Source organism: Dermacentor albipictus, chromosome 1, assembly GCF_038994185.2.
Source record: "Dermacentor albipictus isolate Rhodes 1998 colony chromosome 1, USDA_Dalb.pri_finalv2, whole genome shotgun sequence".
Classification (NCBI taxonomy): domain Eukaryota; kingdom Metazoa; phylum Arthropoda; class Arachnida; order Ixodida; family Ixodidae; genus Dermacentor; species Dermacentor albipictus.
The window spans coordinates 266680219-266700104 of NC_091821.1; the positions used below are offsets into that span (position 1 = coordinate 266680219).

The following is a 19886-nucleotide window of genomic DNA, read 5'->3' on the forward strand; positions in this document are numbered from 1 at the left end:
CAATGCCCCCTAATTTCCCTGGTAAACATTATGTGTATATACCCTTCATTGATGCCCAAATATATAACCAAAAGACGCGGTTCTCTTTTTTCATATATATTTTGTTTTACTTTCTTATGCTTTTACAATACCATCGACTTCATATGCCAATACAAACGGCACTTATAAATCGAATAGGCCCATTTATATACTGTTGGTAATTATATTTCAGTTGCGTTAGAAGCTGCACTACCGAGGGAGTATTTTGTTAGTACTAAAATAGCTTCAGCAGATAGTTAAAAGTGCTAACTATCATTTTACTACCTGCACTTACTAAGAAGGCAGGGCTTTTTGGGACATTTAGTAACGTGTTAGTATTTATTTAGTGAATATGACGACCTTTTTTAAGAATGTACTCTTTGACATTGGCAAGCCGCCTTCTCTAATAGTATGCGTAAGGCATCAGGATTGGCTGTAATTCTTTGAATACGGGCCCCGAATATCAGAGAGCGGAAATATTTTGTTTTTCCTCAGATCCCGCAGTCCGTAAACTTCTGACGCCGGGTGTATACCTGGGTCCCCAGTTATGAGGAATAGTGGTTTGTTGCATGCGTGACTGCGTTCTCTGAGCGTGTACGTCGTCTGCTTGGGGCCCCTTACGATTTGCTTCTGAAATTAAAACGTCAGCCAGCTCGGTTTGCTACAGCCTCGGGATCAAGGCGACCGTTGTTGGCAAGCGTGGGAATCAGGCCACATCTGACATTTCTATACGAGGCAGCAATTCATGTTGACACAAACGGCACTTTCGTATAAGACAAGTTCGTCAATGGCTCTGTTCTTAAAGCTCTCTAATCTAGCCGCTTGTACGAGCATAAGTGCCTCTACTTTTCAGGCTGCAGTTTCTCCTGCTTACTCATTTAAACTTTTTTTTCGCAGGACATTCATCTAGCAGGACACCACAATCAATCTGTGCTATGGAAGCAGAGATACGTCCTTCGCAGAAGCACAAGCTATCGCTTTCCCGTAATCGCTAATTGACACGCGCTTGTGTGGTTTGGCCCGGGACGCGCTTAATCTCCGAGGCGCATGAGAAAAAATTTTTCCCCTCTCTTACCGCTATAACTTATCCATTCACACAGACCTCCATTAGACAGATGGTTGCTGCTTTTCAGTCGGTACTGCGTGTCTTTGGGACCGATTTTGTCGTATCGATCTGTCGCTAACGGCTGAGTATACGCGCAGAAACAGCGTGACTACCTTAAACCCCTGGCATGATTCGGCTATTTGACGCCCTCATATTGCCACTGCAGATTATTTGGCTGTAAAATCGCCTTTAGTCCTGTGCAGTACCTCTGACATAGCAGCTAAACGAGTAAAAAAAAGAAAAGGCCTGAAAGCGGCGACCATTTGTCGTAAATGTAAGCTCACAACTTTCCTTTTCATCGGTCGTAATCTTTCTGCCAGCGTTCCAGTGCTTCGAAAATTATGAACCGTAAAAATTAGGAATGCCAGAAAGAGGTGATCAAAACCGCAAAATGCCATATTTTTATCTATATTGCCCTCGCTGTCGCAGGTACACTTGGGCAACATGCCAAATATAAAGTTATGTTCACGGTTGGGATTTTATACCAAGCCGCTATTGAATGCAAACATGGGCCATATAGCGCGACACAGGCTCTTTGTTGTATATTTCTGGAGCTCGGGCATTGTATGAACCATGAGAAAAACTGAACCAAATGAACTCTTTCTGATATATTTATTTATTCAGAGGTCGAAATAGTCGAAAGAGTTTCCTAACAATGAGAATGTTATAAGAGTTATTACCTGTGTTTTTTTTAGCAGTAAGATATTACGCGAGCAAAGCTGGTTAAGCACTTTCTATGGCTCAAGAACAGTGCTCGTAAACCGCGCAGTAACTCAACTTGCGGTTCAAAATTTTCAACTCAACAAAGACGTTATAAAAGTAATCTTCACTTCTAATTAGAAACAGCTAGTCGAACCTATTCGTTGCTTGAAACAAAAAAAAAAGTAATATTCTAGTCGAACGTAGCGTTAAGTGTTTGTTCTTTAATCGAAATACGTAAATTAGATATTGCGTGATATGAAATTCGTAAAGTTGGATCGTCGTGGCACGGGGAGACAATAGAAGTCCACAGAGCGCTTAAGCCACTTAATCCATTTCATCCAAATGTGGCAAGGAAAATCGCTGTCACAACGAGCGTACTTCAGGTGTGACTGAACGTACCTATCAGAACTTCACTTCGCTTTCACTGCACTTTATTACCTTAAAGACCCCATTGGAGGGGTATTACATAAGGAGCAGTGGCCTAATGTGAAGTACTGCGCACTTAAATCAGTTTCACTCTAGCTCTTTCTGCACTCGACGTTATAAAACAGCGTTTTTCTTCCTGTCTTTGTCCTTACTGTCATATTTTTTTTTTTTCATATGTGTGAATGGAATAAGTATTTTTCGTTCCACAGTAAAGAAAACGGAAAAAAGAATCGGTGCAGGAAAGTTATTTGCAAACAGCTAATCGCTTACCACACAAGATAACTTTCGGGCGCTGTAGCACATGACTGTTCTCAGCTGCCCGATAACACACTCACCGTGCGCCGGAGGAAGAGGTGTCCCACCCAGACGAGGCGGACACGGAATTCGTTCCCCTCGGCTTACCTCGGGTATCGAGAGACTCTGAACTTCAATAGGCAGGGCCGGCTCAGATACCCGCCCCCACATCCCTCCCTATCTCAAGAGGACGCGGTGGGTGTAAGGCAATTGCAGGTCAATACCTTTGCTCATATAAGCGCACGTTTCCCAAAGCTATGCATAGAGTGAATACCTGCTAGTTAACCATGCTCGTATCCAGTTTCATAATAAAATCAGTCTTTCGTTAATGCATTGTAGTAATTATTTTCAATTCAAACCACGGGAGTAGGCGGCCGTGCTAATGGCGCGTGCACTTGAACTGAACGAAAGAATACAGCTACACTAATATTACTTTAATGTGAGTAACCGATACTGTTATTTATTTTTTATTTATTTTCAGTCAGCTATTTCCTCGGCATCAGCGAGATGGCTTCAACAGAGAGTTTCATAAATTGCTTGCCAAAAGTTAGCGAACGCCATCCGCGCTTTATGTCAAATAACTACAGGGCTGTTAGAATAGCGAAATTTTGAAATCGAATACGAATATTGGAGAAAAACGATCCCCGAATATTTTCTAATTTCTAAGGCATCATGAAATACGGCGTTTGCGCGCAGTCCACTTGGTTAAAAAATATCAGGCTTATTACATTCGCACATGCACGTAAAACCATTCACAACTAGACGTCTGGGGGACTAGGAGCTTGTCAATGATGAGCAACCGGTTTCGATTATCTGGCGCAACATGGTAATTAGGGTAATGAAACAAGGGCTCATCATCTTACTATATATAGATGTACGCGCAGTGTTGTGTTCGCCGAAGGATACTACAGCACCGCACGTTAGCTTAAAGGAATGCAAACATGGTCAGACTGGCCAAACATTAAATCGGAAGGAATTCGTACATCGGCTGCTTAAAAGCGAGTCATTCTTGTTGAATGGCCGGAAATGATTGAGAAGAAGCTACCTGCCCCGCCATTCGCTCGCTCAGGAACAGGTGTCCCTGCGCAATAACCGCGGACATATCCTGCAGTGTGGAATCATTCGGAACGGTGCTCTCTCCTTCCATCGTTCTGTCTCTCTTTGGGAGTGCAATAAGTATTTTTGTCCCTGATGTATTCGAGAGAAACGAATTTTGGACGCATTCTAGAATGGAATGCGAATCGAATAGCAAGTGCAATTCGGTTCGTTTTGGAAATTTTGAACATCTGCACACCCCTAAAAATAACCCAAGAACAGTTTGTGTCCTGCGCATACGTAGAGTCGTTGACAACACTTATGTCTCTTGCGTTTATCGTTTAACTTTAATTGTTTCCAAGGTGACGGTAATCAGCGGCTGGACAAAATTGAAGACTTTTGCTCTGGATCTAGTGAAGCTAAAAAAGAAAAAAAAACACTAGTTAAGAACTTAGCACCAATAACTCTCTCAGCATATCATATTTAGATTGTGATGATTGTGAGGGGTCTCCACAGCTGCGCGCGCGTGGGCCACCGGAGTCCTTGCACATTTTAGGTTATCTAATGACGTTTCTATACCTCACATCCCTTAAAAACTTGTGACTTTGAGAACACTGTGACGGCGTTTGCGTATGTTCAACACATTTAGATGTTTCTGTTAGATACTTCCAAAGTCCGCCTATTATGCTATCGCGTTAAAAAAAACGTAACTATTGCTCTTGAAGCTATGCATATTCAGTTTACAATGTCAAAAAGAGCGCCGGACTTACCAATATTACCACCCCACTTCACGTGCTTCTTGTACAAATGTGGCATAGCATACCAAATATTCCACATAGATGTTCTCCCGGCCAAGGCCTCCCTGGAGCGCAAATTTAAGCTTTCTTAATGGCATAACGGTTAACCTTTCAGTATTTCATCTACATACAGTCACTGTACATGCCTTTATAACGAAGTACTCGGGGCCTTCAAAGTTATACAGGTCACTTCGTTCTAAAGGTCGGCCACCGTACCACTCATAAAAGAGCATCGCTAAGCACGTTCAACAAAATAAAACGTTCATTTAACATGTATTCAATATAGACTTAGTAAAATACGTCGCCGTTTTTTTTTTGTTTGCACTTCGTCCGACAGAATGCGCGACTGTAGCCAACCGTATTGCAGTGAGGTTCACAGCATACTCCCTTGCAAAACGCATAATTAGCGCTATCGCCTCCGTTGCTGTCAAAATTAATGGTTAGTTTCCAGGACATTCATCCCTGCTGCCTTCGCTGACATTCGCGTTCTTTCTGCGCTGGACGACTTTGAAGACGTCGTCGGTTGTCAGTTACAATTACATAATGACGTCGTCATCAAATGCGACGTATTCGTCAGCCGTCGCATGCGCTAATGCATTACAACAAGCAGCGCACGAGCTGAGTGATTCCCGGATCAGTGCAGCAAGACTATACTTCTGAAATTGGCACTTTCGTCAAGTGCGTCGCTAGCACTACCGTTAGCGCTAGCGCAAGGCGCATCTCGGTGACGCCTTCGGATCACAATGGTGACACCGTTACGTAACGTTCGTTGTAAAGCAACAAATCAGCCGTCGGGGATGCCCAAATTCCTTCGTTGTGCAGGCAAATTTGTTGTAGTGGTCTTCATTGTAGATGGGCTCATTATTTGTATGAAAGATAGAAATTCATCTGGGACATAATTAATCCTTCGTTATACTGGTCATTTCGCTGTGGGGGTGTTGTAGAGGCGTTCGACTGTATTTGCGTCAGGACGCATGGAAATGCGAAACGTGAAAATCGAGTTTGCTAATGGCGGGAAAGAAGGGGGTGAAGGTCGACACCTTTTGCCGCGGACACCACAGCTGTCTCGTTCAAAGCGAACACCTCAGCTATTCCACTGCAACGGAGAAGGCATCAACGCTCGTAGTTTGTAAGAGGGCTTCCTGCTGTGGTGTGGGCGAGTCCAGTGGTGCTTAGCATTGGATTTTAAACAAAACTAAAATATTGGATTTGTTCTTATAGATGTGTATTGTTAACAGCTCTAACAGTTCCGCAAAACTTACCATGTACTTTCGTTGCGTTTATACGTTCACACTTGTAACTATTATTCCTACAATCCAGGTTTTCCGCGGTAGTGATTGCGCCCGGACCTCGTGGCAGGGTTTGGGTTGTAAACTGGATGCTGTAAAGAATGTCTTCGCGGAAAAAAAAAAAAATCGAGGATGTGACGACGCCCTGGGCTACGTTGCCGTGATGTCTGTCACGAAAGCAGCAGTCTGTATGCAGATTATCTTTTTTTTCTGTTTTTTAACCTGGACGCACATATGTATTTGCAAGTATGTAAACTAATTTCGAAAAAAGAAAGAACATTTCCTGATGGTAACTTGTGTTTGTTGTACGCTGCTATGAAATTTGTTATATTTATTTATGTATGTGTCTGTAATTATGTATATATATATATATGTATACATTGTTTTTGCCTTCTTATGATATATGCGACGGAGTCTGTGTTAAGTAATAAAACGCAAGATAACAGATTGTAATTGTATACTAGGAGTTATCTGACACTACTGTATTATAACTAGTTTCTATGTAATAACACGAAAATGGCTATGTATTTCTGTGTAAAAATAGTCTTGTATCTACACTTCATGAGTGATTGTATTGCTACACGAGCCGCTACCGTGCCTATCTGGGAGACCGGAGCTTTGTCAAGCCGAAGAATTTTCGGCTTTTATTCCGGCTCTCCCTTTTTTCACCTTGTATTGAGTGGTGAAAATAAAAATGATGATGATGATGATGATGATAATCTGACCAGAACCGGAACCGACGCATTCAGCATGCCAATGCTGATGGCTTGATCATGAAAGCCAACACTGATATGTATTCCCGAGCAAAGCACGCTCACAGCTGTATTCACGAAAAAGAAATATAAAAGGCACAGCATGGCGGCGGCTCGTGAGTGTTGGCGCCGCATGCAGGTGCTGCACGAAGACAAATCCGTGCACGTGGAGAAAATGCGAAGCTGCCAGGGCGAGAACTGCTTCTTGGCGCGCTCGCCGCACGTAAGTTCTTTAACCGTGCGTCTAAATGCGAAAAATTCCGACGTCCGTTGCCCTAATGCGCTGGTACAGGGTTACAGGCGAAAGTAGTGCGAGTTTTTTCTTCATGGGCTCCTTCCCACGATTGCCGTCTCGAGTTATTCGTTAGGTGGCTACGCACACACACACAACGCACACACCGCATGTCACGTCGCCAGTCGTTACAATGTCATAGTGCATGCAAGTATCTGGAATTCTCAATGGGCAATATGGTGTGCGCGCCCACGCACGCACCCACACACGCACGCACGCAAGCACACACACACACACACAACACACACACACGCACACACACACACACGCACGCACGCACGCACACGCACACACACACAAACACACACACGCACGCACGCACACGCTCGCACGCACACACACGCACGCACGCACGCACACGCTCGCACGCACACACACGCACGCACGCACACATAAACACACACACACACACACACACACACACCACGCACGTACATGGAACTACAACATGTTCGAGCACCTAAGGTTTATTCATTGGCCAACGTTATTCAAAGGCATTGGGAGTTGTGGGGTTTAGCGTCCGGATGCTGGGGTACCGATGGGCTGCCGTAGTGGAGGGCACTGTACTAGTTTTTCACCACTTGGGGTTCTTCAAACATGCACCCAGTGCACGGTACACGAGCGTTCTTCTATTCCGCCCCCATCGCCATGCTGCCGCCGCGGCCGGTGTTCGAATCCGCGACCACGTGCTCAGCAGCACAACGCCATGGCCACTTAGAAAGAGTGCCATCTCGCAATCTTAATGCCATACGCGTTCCATACCATTCTATTTATGGCAATAAAAATGCATATAATATGCTAGGGGTATGCTAGGGTATAATAGGGTAGGGGGGGGGGGCATAGCCACGAAACTGAAATTTCGATATGAAGGAAACAAGGCGTTAGCAAGACTTGAACGAGAGTTGAAGTATCATTAGTGCACTTTCGTCAACGTGAGCGTGCGCCACGTTCACAGAAAGTCGTAATGAACAGCGCCAGTAAATGTCACGAAGAGGTCGACTGTAAGCACTGAAAAAAAAAAAAAAAAACAAGCGGCGACACACGGCGTTAAAGTGCCCATGAGTCGCGAAAACGCAAAGCACGGACGGCAGTCCCGCAATCTGCCAGTTAGTTATAATGATTCGTCTCCTCATGTCAGCTTTTCGTCGTAAGATCATCTGCCCTTTAAAGCTCAGCAGGTCTTAATAACCGCGAATTCGCCTCGTGTTAATTGTGTACTCAACTTTTCCCGACCTTTCTGTCCTTTCACTTTCTTTTTTACCGAAGAGTTAAGTAACTTTCACGGAAGGATAGAGTCTTGTGCATTAAATATCTGTGCAATGACATGTGGACTAAATGAATCTAAACTTGAGGAGAAGTGTTCTCCCCTTCTTGGAGCACCAAAAGAGACGAAAGGACAAGGGAATCGGCGACACTTGTCTTTCTCATTATTCCCGTGACTCGATTACAAGGCGCATCTTCTGTTCTCTTAGCAGATGCACAAAGAGCACATGAACGCAACTTCTTCTTTGGGAGCGCCGTCTGAGAACCTTCAGGTGTTACCAATTCACTTTTCTCAAACTCCACGGGCATAATCAGTCAGAGATAAGAACAATTACACCCCACCAAACTCTCACTAGGTTCGAAATACGGCAAGTAGCAGGAAAGAAAGGAAGGAGGGATAGTGGTGCGCTTTTTCTCGAAGAAGAGGCACCAAAGCACGCACGCAAATCGCAGAGTCCGCGATTGGACCGCGCGGAGTGACGTCACGCCGCATCAATTGGGCGCCGAGCGGCAAAGTGGTGCGCGCGCTGCCCACTCGATGCACGCCCACGCAGACGTGGTGGTCACGTGTCGACGGCCGAAAGTGCCTCCAGGTTGGGCGTGGTGGAGAGGGGAAGAGTCCCGGCAAGGGCAGCCGGTGGCCGGTATAAAAAAAGGGGCCTCCACAAGTTCGTCCCGCGAAGTGCAAGCACCCAGGAAAGCGTCTTCCCCACCGTCGAACTGCACTGGTGAGAGGACGCACGTTTCTTCTCTGCTTTGAATCGAATGGCGCGCACTAAGAACGCCGCTGTTTTGATCTGAGAGGGTAGCAGTGGCCTGCATAGCAGAGTCAAACGAGAAAAAAGCGTTACTTCGTGCGCGTGTTTTCGCTAAGGCATGCGAGGAGCTTTGTACCGTGAATATTTTTCAGCAGTGTTGCATGGTTATAGCGCCAATGGCTTCGCATTGCCAACAGCCAGTGATATGGCTTGAAGCGAGTGTCCGCGGTGCGTGTTTTACGCATGTAAACGTGCCGCGATTAGTAACAACGCCGTAATATCCCATCCCTGTTGCATATCCCTGTGCCCGCGAGAATGACGTTTGTTCAGCCACCGCCTGGCCTCGACACGCCAACTCTCGTCGCTGGTCAGAAAGTGCGTAGAGGCTGGAGCATAGTGTTTACGAGATTCGAAAGAACGTTTGCAGTAATTAAGCCAGTACGCGCAATACACTGTAGATTTGCTGATCGACTCTCTCTCCGCATAGAATTGAAAAGAAGTCGCGAATGTGGTCCTATAATTTACCAACCAATTTTTTTCACATTTTTTATGCAGTCATTTAAGCTGGCCGTTTCCGCAGTGAGTTCTCTCTCTCTTTTCCCCCCTCCGATTTTCGGCGTTTTATGTAACGCTTTCTGGGGAAAAGGGTACAACCTCCAAGGTTTACGAACACAGATAAAACGCCAGGAAGTGGAAGCCTTTCTCTTTAGCATGTTGCTCGCAATTAATTCGCCACCACCATGTTCCCCGCACGAAAGAAAAATGAAGAACAGAAAATAAACCAAACTGCTTACAATATTTAAGATTATTTCGTTTTATGTGACGATGCTCATGGAGCCCACTTCTCTCTGCTACACATATGTATAAATCTGTTTTTTTGAAAGTGCTATGGTATGGGAAGTTTCGCTACTGAAGAGACCGTTGTTCAAAAATTCTAGCTGAACACCGACATAAAAAAATTCGTCGGGCCTATCCTGCAGGCTTTGTTAGCTTTGTCCAGAATGCAAGTCCCTGTGGAGCTAGAGACCATTCGCTGTCTCAAGTTTGATCGGGACAACATACCGAGCTCTATTTTCGGGAGTTTGTCATTTGAAGTTCACTTGCTAAAGGGATTCTAAACGTAGGCGCAGAACGTTGTAGTCGCGGAATCACTGTGAATTAGGCCCGCAAGAAACATTTCATGCTATTTCTACAGTTGAGCGAGTTTCAGTGCGCGTTGAACCGGTCGGAAAGAGCCCTAACATAAGGCGCAAGAACAACGAATGAGTACTAATACCAAGTTCTTTCACATTCTCAGCTTTTGGTAGAGTGAATTACTTTTGTTCGTTTTTTATTCATTCCTATACTGAAGTCATTTGGTAAAAATAAGTAACAGCATTCAAGCGCGCACTACACGCTAATCTCACTGTGGCTTGTATATCCTTTGTGTATATTTTTCTTGCATGCGTTTCTGCACTCACCGCGTTAATGTTTTCTAGAGTGCTGTGCACTTGATATGTCAAGTTTTGTTGTATGCAGCTGAGGCAGCAGGGCTGTCATACTCCAATCACGGCAGTGATGACAGCCCGGCGTCTCATTGCTGTCAGGTCCTGGCCTCTAATTTAATAGAATTACCTTAATTGTCACCTTTTAACCCAATCGCGTTATGCATAGTCATGGTCCCAGAGGGAGACCAAGCGAAACGTGGGGCGGCTAACCCCCGAGACTGTGCCCGGTTGTGTCCTTACACTATAGAAGCAACGGCAAAGGATCTGAGAAGGATTGGGAGAACAGAGGCAAATGACACACGCATGCACAGTTAGTGCGCGTAGATCACGGTAGACCACTTGTTCCAGGAAATAGAGCATAAGTATTGTGACGCACGAGGCCGTGGTCCCAAGAACTTGCCTTTTCAAGTCAAGTTTTGTTCATTCAGAATTATATATATTTAGAATATAAAATGCACAGTAAGATGCACCGTAGTCAGCGGCTCTATTGGACCTTCGTACAGAAATACACAGAAAAAATAAAATTGCAGAAACAAAACCTAAATGCAGAAGAAATTTCGGTTAGAATCAAGGCGAGTCAGTCAAAATTTGACATTTTTTTTTTGTCTAAACGTCCTCTGGCGGTAACAAGAGCAACTCCTTCTTCATCCACGGAAGGAGACTCGCATGAAAGATTCTTCGTATAGTTTCTTCAGTATCTTAAAGACTTAACGTTCAATATGGTTATCGTCAAGGAAGGCTCTACTCGTGATAAGCGGCGTAAGGCTCACTGTAAACGCAATACGCAAGTGCCTGTATCATTTGGTGTTAAATAACTCTGGTAAATATGACCCTGACGCCCCACTTAAACTCACGCGAATTGTGAGTGCGGAGGACACCGGACTTGTTTTGGCTGCCGCAGATGATCTCAAATGCACGTGCCCACTTTTGCACAACGTGTTCAAGTAAACGCGGATACACTGACTTCGACTGGCATCCTGTGTTCCAGCTCGGTGTCACGACAACGTGGGTTCACGTGGCGATGGCTGCGTATAACTGCCGACGGGTTTTTTTCCAGAGTACCCCTGCCTGGTCGGCTCTTTCACGGCTATGGGTGTAAGCTATAAATCCTGCAAAAAGACTGGCATAACGCGAGAAAGCGAGCAGTAGGCGCCACACTTTCTACCAAGCTACGCTTGGTTCTCCCGGAAGCACAATGTGTGGCGCGCGAGCTTTTTTTCTCCAAGCTCCCGAGTAGGTATTTCTTAACTCTATACAGCAGGGTTATCAACTGTGTTCTACACTTTCAGTTTCGTCACACAAGGAAGATGAGAAAGGGCAAGGTTCATTTTGTAGTGCTCTTGAGTGGGTGCACTCACAAGGAACATCTGCCGGCGACGACGGGCGCCGGCAGAGACATCTCGAGCACTGACGAGAGGGCTGCTAGTCCAAGTTTGGGTATAGTGGTTATCATCAGTACTGATGCTATGTAACAGCAAGGTTTCCTCAAAGCGAAACCCATGCATCACGTTGGAGGTTATAGCAAGAGCTATCTGCCAAGTGTAGCCCATGAAACACAAACTGGATATACAGTGTGTGCTTGTGTTTCTTCTTGTTCTTTTTTTTTAAATTCGAAAACGTAAAAAAGACCCTACAGAATACACTCTAATTACGGCACTACAAATGAATTACCTTCCCAGGTGGACATAATCTATAAGAAAGCGAAAGCAATTAATTCACCTATCAAACCATTATAACTATAAACTTAATCGCAAACGTTACAGCACATGTCTTTATTGGAACGTCGAAGGGAATAAGCTTCACGGTCCTGCGTGCGCAATGAGGGGAATTGAGCGAGTCATTTGACGGCAGTTATTTGGATCTAGACGGCTAGTTTGAAACATGGAAACATGGAACTAGACTCCCTTTAACACCTGCCGCGGCGGCTTAGCAACTATGGTGTTGCGCTGCTATAAGCACGAGGTCGCGGTATCAAATCCCGGCCGCGGCGGTCGTGTTCCGATGGGGGTGAATAGCAGAGACGCCCCTGTCCCGTGCATTGGGGGCACGTTAAAGGATCCCCTGGTGGTCAAAATTCATCTGGAGTCCATCCCTATGCCATGCCTAATAATCACATCGTGGTTTCGGCACGTAAAAACACAAGAATTCAATTCGACTTCCTTCAACTTTCCAGTAAAGAATGTGCCATAAGTTTATGATTAAGTTAGTTGTTGCAAGGATTTTAATAAGTGAATTATTTGCTTTCGAATTCTGTTTTTTTAATGGTGTGCACCTGGTCAGGTATTTCATCCGCGGCGACGTAAGCGGAGTACATTTTGTAGGCTTTTTTTCCCACGTGGACGCCGCTTGCGGCAGAGACGGGGCTGCGGTATCGACGGTGGTTGGTGGCGACGGGTCTGTTAAGATAGCGTGCTCCACGTGCACGAGGGACGCCTGTACAGCCGATGAGGTTGCAGTAGCGCTCCCTTGTGCGGGTACAAAAGCGGGAGTATGCGATAACAAATTAGCTATCCGAAATTTTAGCAAAGGGAGAATGTCGGAAGAGGCCCTCCAAATTCTACTCAATAACCCTCCTAGGAGGGACATAACGTTTATTTGGGTTCCGGCCCATGAAGAAGTAACAGGCAACGAAGCCGCTCACGATCTCGCCCGAGCACTCTACCACGTACCGGGCAACTCTAGAGCAGCCAGTTCCAGGGATCAAAGATAGCATAATCACGTACAGGGAAATTGTAGATCTTTACATAGCCGAAAGAAGAATCTTTCCGCCTCCGCATCGGGCTCTCTCTCTGGAGGACGCTCGCATTTGGCGGCGCCTCCAGGGAAACAATTATACATCACCCCATTGGATCTACTTAACACATAAACACAGCCGAGGGACTATAACGACGCCCTCTGCAAAATTTGTAAGCAAAAAGGTACGCTAGACCATATAATATGGGAGTGTGCTGGCTCCCCAGGGGCCAAGAAAAACGTTGACAGTAGAGAAGCCTGGGAGGCCTTGCTCCAGAGCGAGGCTGAAGACGACCAGCGTCGAGCAATCCGTCTGGCCGTTGAGGCCGTGAAGACTCAGCGTCCTCAACGCGCGGGGTCTGCTTCGTCCTCCGCCCCCTCCCCTTCCTACCTACGTGTAGGCAAAAAGCGGGCACCCCAGCTCGGTGGAATAATAAAGTTTTCAATCAATCAATCAAAAATTTTGTAGGCTTAAAATGTGTGCTCGAAGTAAAAAATAAAAAGACACACACGCAAACCCCATCTAGGAGGAGATGCAAAATTTGTAAATGTTAAGTATTCAATAACACAGACATTTATGCGACCAGTTAAGTTACTTAGAACTGTGTAGTTCTTGCGAATATGGCGTTGAACAACGTATAAACTGCTTGCTCCGCGTAGGCACTTGTTCTGTGTTTGAACAGCGTCCTGATGAGACATGAATGGTGTCATGTTCCCGGAATAATAACTGGTCAGACGGTTATGAACAGCCCCAGAGACCCCTCAGTAGAACAGAATGTAATGATGCTTACGCCAACCAGTGTAATGATGACACGCAACAAGTAATGCATATTTGATAGAAATCGTACCTTCTCGCAATTGTAAAAATTCCAACTGCGCCACCGTCTGGTATCTGATGGAGACTGAAGATGAAATGTCAGTTTGAAAGCACGGGGCGTTCAAGTGTTCGTAATCATAAGCGTCGACTCCCGAATGTAGCGCAGAAGCAGGGCAACGGTGGAACATATATGGTTGAGGGAAGGAGGAGCGCGGAGCGTTGTCCCTTTGTCGCCTCTTCTTTTTTTTTTGCATGCGTGTGTGCACGTGCGTGTTTGTGTGTCTGCGCTGATTGAAAGCTGGTCACACGTCACAAGCCGCTGCAGCCACTAAAAGCAACTGCGGGGGCATATGCGATGTCCGTGACTATACGGGATTTCGTTCTCAAGGGCATTAACAAAAATAGCTACATTTCGAAGAATCGTCGATGATTTGTATAGCGTCTCGACGAAGTCTTTTACACACTACAAGTTGTGCATGTATGCTCGCTCATATGTATGCTTGCTTAGACGGAAACGGGAATGCATGTAAAGTATAGCTGCAGATTTTTGTATCTTCAAGCATGTACCAAATTTTGAAACTCTTGTTACTGTGTTAGATTTTTTGCTAGCTTATCGTGGTTTATGGAGTAGCCGGTCGTTTAAAGAAGAGGCAAACATAAAAAAAAATCGCGATAACATCGGGCGAGGTTTTGCCTAATGTACTTTCCAAATAAGGAAAATTCTACTGTGGGCTAGTTGGTTCGACATAATTCGTACTGTTGCGCAAAGCGACGAGGAGACAGGACTTTAGCGAGAAAAACAACACAGGACGTGATGTGTTGTTTTTCTCGCTAAAGTCCTGTCTCCTCGTCGCTTTGCGCAACAGTATTAATTATTGGATAAATAATCGTTTTTTAGCAATACAGTCACTTCGGCATTGTAGCGTAAATATGTGTTCAATAGCGCAAAGTACCATACGTCTCACGATATGATGCAAAAGTAGTTATTTCAAAGCGACTGTCATTTCTCGCCTGTCGGCGTTGGTGTGTTTATTATAAAAGCTTGCTTAATATATAATTTCTTACAGAACAGCTCTCACTAGATCAACGAGAACAATTATAATGTGCTTATTCAAAACAACGTGTCTCCCAGGTTTAATTTAAACGCTCGTGTTAGTTTCTCCAATATTACAAGTCCTTACTATTGTAAAAGCTCCAATATTCTAATAGCATATTCAATTGGTTGTTTCAAAGCGTTTAAGCAGCGATACCAAGGTCTTATGGTGAAGCAGCTAAGCTTATTGCAACACTATACCGATTCCAATGCGCATTACTTAACGATTATCAATCTTACAACCCACTTATGTTTGAAACACAGCCCGGATACAGACTTATAAGAATTGGTAGCATTGCCGGAGCGCTCTGAAACAAGTAAAGATACCATAAGCGTATCAAATGTACACTTCAAGTTAGCGGCATTACTTGAGTCGAAGAACAGCACATTTTTTGCTGTTGATTACTGTTTACTCGGTCGCCGTGTATTGTAATCTCACAGTATTCAGGAATATTTAAAAACTTCACGATATCGGAAAACGTAGTCCGTCAAAAGCGGATTTTCCGAAAAATGTTGCACTTCTTTTGACCAGATACTTCTGTGACACTAAGATTTAAAATTCAAAACACATGAGAATTCAAGCTCACCGACTCTAAAGAAGACAAAGGGAAGTAGACAACAAAGTTAAACTGAAATAAGCTATCGAAGAGTCTGCGCTCGAGTTTCGCGTTGCCAGTGCAACATATACACGGCACAGGTGTAAAATTGAGGAAGCGGACGCCCCGAAACGGGCAACCGAGTCCAAACTTTTGAAGCTTGGCGACGCCCCCTGTCTGACATGCATCATCGCCGCACGCAATGCACGCTGCACATTGCCGCTGTCGCTGCCTGCAGCCGGCACGCACAACCGATATATATGCCGCTGGGCCACATTTTCGTGTCGCCCGCCCCTCCTCGGAGAAGACAAACGAAACAAAAAATCTAAGAAAGCTTAAACGTATGTTTTCTCCGGGCTCGTCGCGAGCGTCCGAACTGGGCACCCACGTGACGAGGCGCGAGCGTCGCATCGACCCGAGGCAGGCGCGTCCCGATGTCGCGTGAGACGATGCGGCGCGTCTCGCAACCCAAACCACCACTGGCGCCTCCAGCTGGCAGCCGGCGAAGAATTCTCGCGCGGGACCCTTTTACGAGCACGCTGCGCAGTGGGGAGAAGAGCGGAGACGACGACGCGCGATGTGCGGATCGCGAGGCGCTGAGACCCGGATCGCGAAGAAACCGCCAGACGACACGGGAAGGGGACGCGGCTGTTTGCTCGGAGAACTTCTACCTCGGCGACAATAATTAGCTTTGGTGGCGAGTGCAGTGTTTTCCGATGAACGGCACTTCTCATCTATGCCCAGTTCTCTCGCCTCTATTATCTCTTTTTATCAGATAGGTCGTAAGGGCCGCGGCAACAAGACGCCGAGGAACGGTCATCTGATCTTTTTGGGCTGGCACAAGGAGCCAACCCTTTCCTCAGCGTCTCGTGTACACTTCTCTTGGATGCTACTTAAGCGCCACCTCTACAACACATCTTCACAGCTCGACGTCGAGAGTAAATAAATGGGTGCTCGTTCGAGGAGTGGAACGCCCGACTCGTTCACATGGACCAAGTATGATTGCGTCAAAGGATGCACGTGTTTCTTTATTCCCGTATACAGATCCAGTCAGTTTAGCGAACGGGAAATTGCGGCATTTGTATCCCGACTTTGCGTTCGTTTTGTATTTTTTATGAAGCGCAAGGTCCTCCAAAGGTGTGTGACCACCAAGTGCATGTGATGGCATGGCTAAACGCGCGTATATCTAGTCCAGAATGTGAAAAACTTCCGGCAGCATGTGGAACCGATAGGATGTCAAACCGCAAGAGGGTTCTGTCAAGTTCATGTTTAGGTAATTCAGTCCTTTAAGCTGCCGCCGTGTGTCAAAAGCCACAAAGCAAGCTTTTCCATGAAGCAAAGACGCAATGGAAACCACGCAATAATTAAGAGAGAATTGATATAGTATTTTCTTGTTGGTAAAGTAAATAACAGCAGATCCCTTATTTCTACGTGAGTGAGGGCTTGAATATTTTAAGAATATATATTAAACCCATGTTATCCAAACTGAGTAATATCGAAGGAGGAACGAGCTTCATCGCATTCATGTATTCATCTGTTCAACTTAATACCCTAGCTTCCCGTCTTTAGGGCCCGTAATAATGAGGCACGTTTATTTTGTTTGGGTTTCGTACGCTAAAGCAGTACGTAAAAACAGACGGCGGCCAACCGTTGCGGATGGCGGTTGGCCAATGACAAACTAGTTCTTACGAATGAAAATTCTGGAAAATTATCGCAGCATAAACATGATAAGAAACAGGCAATCAACAATCCCAGCCAATTTTGGCAAGTGTTGAACCCCAGATACACTCATGATATACACTTCCTAATGACTCCCAGGAACCAGTTACTCCCCATGAGTGCGGGGAAATATTTAACAACGCATTCGTGTCTGTCTTTACTGAAGAACTTGACGGACCTTCACAGTTACCATTAGTTACCATAGAAGCATTTATGCCAGCTATCACCTTTTTCAAGGAAGGCATTGCATCTGTAATTGATAACATGGAACTTTCTTCATCAGCGGGTATGTACTCGATTAATTCAAAACTTCTGAAAAATGTTACATCAATTTGTGCTGCATATTTATCTTTGATCTTTTCATAGTCACGTTCTTGAGGAATCGTTCCAGATGACTGGAAAATGAGGAAGGTCGTTCCAATCTTTAAATCAGGTAACACAGACAGACCCTGAATTACCGCCCCATTTCATTAACTAGTGTGCCCTGCAAAATCATGGAACACGTCATCTACTCTTACATTATAAGTTTCTTGGACTCCTGCCAATCCTTCCATCCTTCACAACATGAGTTTTGCAAGGCCTTCTCCTGCGAAACTCAATTAGCGCTCTTCCTTTGATAAAGTTCCTCGCCGCCATCTTTTGCGAAAGCTTTCACAACTGAACCTACATCCTAACATTCTTGAATGGACTGAACCGCTTCTAACTAATCGTTGTCAGTATATAGGTGACCTTTGTTAAAGGTCACCTATATAGAACTTTCCCAGTCACATCAGGCGTTCCGCAGGGATCTGTACTCGATCCTTTTCTATTCCTAATATATATTAACGATTTACCCAAGCATGCTTCCTGCAGTATACGAATGTTCGCCCACGGCTGCGTCATTTACCACACCATCAGTAATTTTCATGATAAACTTAATCTCCAGACAAATCTTAATAACGTGCAGAATTGGTGTAACAACTGGCTAATGTCGCTCAATCCTACTAAATGCGAACTCGTGTCCTCTCGTCGCCACACTCCACATCGTTTCCAACATTCTATCTTTGACACCCCAATTGAATTAGTACTTTCTTATGAATATCCAGGAATAACCTTGTCTTAAATTTGATCATGGCGTACCCATATTGGTAACATCATTTCAGCGTCGAATGAAACGCTCGGTTTTTTCAAGTGCCATATCTATAATGCACCCCCCCTCCCCCCTTATGTAAAATTACTCGCGTATAAATCATTTATTAGACCAAAACTAGAATATGCATCTGTCATATGGAACCCACACCAGGCGTATTTTCTCAATGCATTAGAACCAGTCTAAAATTGTGCCACTCGATTAATTCATTCTTTCTACTCATACGACGTCAGCATTTCATCTCTGAAAGCAAAATCCGGCCTACCGCCCTTTTCGTTTCGTCGCCGCATTGCAAGTCTCGTCCTTTATCATTAATTCTCTCGTTCTCCTCTTAACCAGCCACCTTATATAACTGCCGCAGCACGCATATCTCACCACACCAGTCATCCACTTCAGGTTACCCGCCCATCACAGCGCGCTACCACTTTTCCTGCCTCATTCTTTTTTCGAGCAGCTACAGGCTGGAACGGTCTGCCCCGAGACATCGTGACATCGCTTCATTATCTGCTTTTCAAGACCGTATTAGTGATCATCTTCAATACTGAAACAATTTTCACTGCTTGTTGTTAATCTAAATGAAATCCTATCCTTCATGTAATGTCCCCCTCCCCCTCCTTTAAGGGGCCTTTAAGGAATAAAACTGAAGTGAACTGAACTGAGCCGATATAAGCCTTGCTACTCCACCTTCTTTTTCCCCCGTTTTTACAGCACTCTAATAATCCCGGCGTATAGCTGCCGCACCCGCTGAAGATGTTACTGGCACCTCGCGACGTGCCTTCCCTGTAACTAGCTGCATTGTTAACTGTCACAAGGATCGTACGGGAGCCAGAAAGATGACATAAGGTGGTGTCTCAAATTGACACTGTGGTTTCGCAAAGTTGGGCCTATTCGGAGTCACTCTTTCTGCAAGACAGATTCCTTCTCTACCTTTTCGGCGAAAGCTCTTTCGTGACAACGCCAGTTGCGTGTCCACCATCTCAGAAGCTCCTTGTTTGTCTAGAGAATTTCCGAGACATGCAGAAGGACAATCAGAGCGTCGCAAGAAAAGCAGGAGGCTCCAAGCAGGAGGACCCAAGGAAAGAAGTCCACTATAGGTATATCTCCAGGTTTAAAGGTCAGCGATGACGTAGGCTCTTTTTATGTGGCATCAGTAGATACAAGTGCATTACAAGAAAACGGAGCGCTCGTTCTATCTATTCGGAGGTCGAATTCAATAAGCTTTTCATCCGTAACGCTTGTTTCTCGTTAGCCGGCCACCTTCGCAAACAGTGTCTCCGCAATCACGCTTGGCTGGCCTTTGTTCGTGCTAACTGCGGCAGCGCATCAACCGCTTTGTGAATGCGGACCCAGAGGCCGAATTCAGAAAAACCTTTTCGTTCGTATGAGTTATCTGTCATTGGCCATTCACGTTATGTTCGCTCTCACGATTGTCTGGGACTTGTTCTTGCGAACCTCTCTAGCTCTAGGTCTCTAGGTCTCTAGGTCTCTAGGTCTCTAGGACTCTAGGTCTCTAGGTCTCTAGGTCTCTAGTCTCTACGTCCGTATTCGCGAAAAGCTGGAGTCTTATTCGCACAAACGTCT

At 45.3% G+C, this 19886-nt stretch overlaps 1 protein-coding gene across 1 annotated transcript in view; it reads left to right on the forward strand.

The window, feature by feature from the left end:
• Window positions 1-8590: 8590 nt before the first annotated feature.
• LOC135915225 (uncharacterized) overlaps window positions 8591-19886 on the forward strand; it is a 55786-nt gene continuing 44490 nt past the window's right edge. The window contains exon 1 of the mRNA XM_065448250.1: window positions 8591-8701. The gene's annotated coding sequence lies outside the window, so the exon portion shown is untranslated. The remainder of the gene's footprint in view (window positions 8702-19886) is intronic.